Raw genomic sequence first — 3527 nt, 5'->3', positions numbered from 1 at the left:
ACCTAACCAAAAATAATGAATTATAACATTGTTTTTTTTTCCCAAAATGGTTTTCATTTCATTAGTGGAAAGGAGTGACACTCCCAAAGAGGCCAAGCCAAAGGATTAAGGAATATACCCTTCTTCTTAGAGGTGAATTAATAAATAATTAATGCAGCCTTGACCACTTGAAAACTTTTATGAAATAATCGACAATATATTTTGTATAAAAATAAAAATAAGGATAAATATATAATTTATTCGTATAAATATATTTTTTTCTATTATTATTATTATTTAAGTATCTATATTACTTTTTCCATCCAAAATATCATAACAAATTTTTATTCAATAATATACTTCATTGAAAATTAATAATAAAACCAATATTTATTAGTTTCCACTAATTGACCTTGTCTAGACCAATTTTAAATAATTTTGACTAGAAATGTAATCTCTTATTGTTAATTTAAGGTGAAAATTGTTGTTTACAGCCAAAAAGAAATGGTACTAATTTTGGTACTCGACATATATTACCTTGCATTAACATTATTGTTTATTTATAATTATATTGGCATCTAAAATAATTCTTAAAAAGGTATCTTTCAACCAAGAAAAAGATAAATAAAGAAAATAAAGATTAAATTTCCAAAACAGCATCTTAGTGGTTTTGTTAATGATGTGATGGCACCCTGGTCCGAATATTCCATATTGTTTTCATAATATCCTTTTTTCATTAATTAATTTAATTAATTTAGAATATTCTCTCTCTCAAATTTATTACATTATCTTTTTAAATTTTGACCTGGCCCACAACAACCTCAAGAATCTTGCATTGTCTAAGATTCCCCATAATCAGATCCATTAAAATCCATGGGCCCTTTCTTCTACATTTTACGAATCTAGAACCACCAATTCCATCTAATCTAGATTCTTAATCTAACGGTCACAATAACACGACCATGATTTAAATAAATGCTCAAACACAGAGGATCCCTCCCCCCCTTATGGATAAGTTCGAGAGTAGATAGTGACCCTTGAGGGACATAAAAGGCCAAATGACTTTTGAAGGGGCCTTTGCCTAGAGACTTTTTTTTTTTTTTTTTTATCTATTAAAAAAAAAAATTCAGATAGTTCTACCATGTATAATACTTTTATCCGTTTCTATTATTACTTCTATCACCTCTATAAGAAAAGTTAAAATTTTACTATCTTGCATAAATAATTTTTCTTATTTTTCTATATTCGAAAATTTAAATATTGAAAATTTGTAAAAGAATGTAGATACATACATTTACAAAACGACGACGTTGCATGCTGTTTCTTTACGAGATTTTGAATTTGGGAAAAAAATTCCAAGGAATATTCTTTTCTTATATATTTGGTGGTGGCCGAACTTCCAAAGAAAATATAAAAATGCAATCATTTATGTAATTAATGTTATAATGTTTCATCTTATTCATTTCATGTTATTGGATTCTCAAATTTTAAGTTCCACACTGTTTTTATATATGAATAATATATGAAAAAGAAGGGGGTTTTATTGAAATCATCACCCTCTAAGAGTACCCAACCTAATTACTGTTATTAATTTGTTTGATTTATTTTTAATATTAAGAAACATAAGATTAGATGTTCAATAAAACAATTATGAGTTTTGAATAGAAAAGACAAACAATTTGCATAATGTATAAAGAAGAAGAGTTCAATTGTGAACAACACTGTCCATATGTCATGGAAACGATTACTTAAACATCATCTCACGAAATGACATTATTGTATGATATGATTGATTAAAATGGTGGATTATAAATTAAAAGAAAATATTTGAAGAAAAATTAATGAGAAATCGTTAATGTCATTCAAATTTGGATCGACTTTTATTATTAATTATCATTATTATTATTATTTGGGGTGTTATATTTACGAGTTAGGACGGATCTATGAAAGGGTTGGAGACGTGTGTCTCCTATCGTTTTATATATAAATATATTGGTTTTTTATTAAATATTAAAAAATATTATGACATCAAAGGAGTTAGCTTTAGTGTGGTAGAACTCTACTAGACTGTGGTGGAGGTAGTTTTTATTCTTTTTTATTTTAACTAATTTTTATTTACTGAAAATTTCAAATATATAACTAAATTCCAAAAAAAAAACTTCACATTTATATTTATGTTTATATATAAATATTTTTTAATTTTTAGAAATTAGTATTTTATTATTGATTTACAGTTTTTTAAAATTAAGGCATATAAATAATATTTTCACATTTAAATTCTTTTTTGTAATTTCTTTCCCATTATTTTTAAAATTACATTCAAGTTCGTACAAGTTTAACTTTTAATTTTTAGAATTATGACTAATAAATATCTAAATTTTCAATTTTAATTCAAATAAGCCCCTTAAAAATGTCTAATAGATTTATAAACTCACAATATAGTATCTAAAAATCTCATAAAATAAAATAAAATGCTTAAAAATTAATGGTTATATTAGACAAAAAATGGTAATTATTTCTTATTGAACACCAAATTTTTAATTTTGTAGTCAGTGATTACATTATTTTTTTTAAATGTCTAATATTATATATTAGACACACAATCGAAATGTCAATGATCTAATATCTATCTTTTAAATTTCAATAACTATATATGATACAAATGGAGACGTTAATGAGCTAAAACTTTAACTTTATATATAGTTATATTCTCGAATATTATATCAATGTATCTAAAATTATATTTATATGATCTTATATCTTCACTTAAAATTCTAGATTCATTACTATTACGAGCTATCCTATAAATATATGTATTTAGGCATGATCAATATAGCATATAAGCCGCGGTTTTATTTCAAGTACATGCTCTTTTTCGTCTAATATCCATACACACGTGTATATTTTTATTAAATAAATTTAAGTTCTTTTAAGCAAAGTTAAAATTTAGTTCTTATTTTATCTTTGGGACATAAAAATAAATTTAAGTTACTTGGCTACTATACATACCCGCACGGAACATTATATACTCACGTTTTAATTAAAATAATAATAATAATAATAAGTTTTAACTTGAAATAAACATAACACAATTATCGAATTTAGAGATTTGATTCCTCACCTCATATGGTATAAAAAAAATTCACATGTATCTCACAAAAATGAAATAAATAACAAAATTATTTATCCAAAGAAAAACAATAATAATCTATATCTATACTATATTAAATGGAGGCATATGGAAGAATCTTTACCTTCTCATATTGCCCTTCAATTTTAAGTTTGGTCCTAACTTTTGTTCATTTTGATCATTATATCTTTAAAAAGTGATACTTTTGATCCTTCATTTTCATTTTCATTTCATTTTTAAAAGATCAAAATGATAATTTTTCAAAAAATTCGATGATTAAAATGAACCAAAGTTGAAAATATAAGGACAAAAATAAACATTTTAAAAGTACATGGACTAAAATGAACTAAAACGAACATTTTCGACCAAAACAGCCCAAACAAAAAGTATAGGAATCAAAATAGTATTTAAACCATAT

Source organism: Benincasa hispida, chromosome 7 (genome assembly GCF_009727055.1).
Source record: "Benincasa hispida cultivar B227 chromosome 7, ASM972705v1, whole genome shotgun sequence".
Lineage (NCBI taxonomy): Eukaryota > Viridiplantae > Streptophyta > Magnoliopsida > Cucurbitales > Cucurbitaceae > Benincasa > Benincasa hispida.
This window is presented reverse-complemented; position numbering follows the sequence as displayed.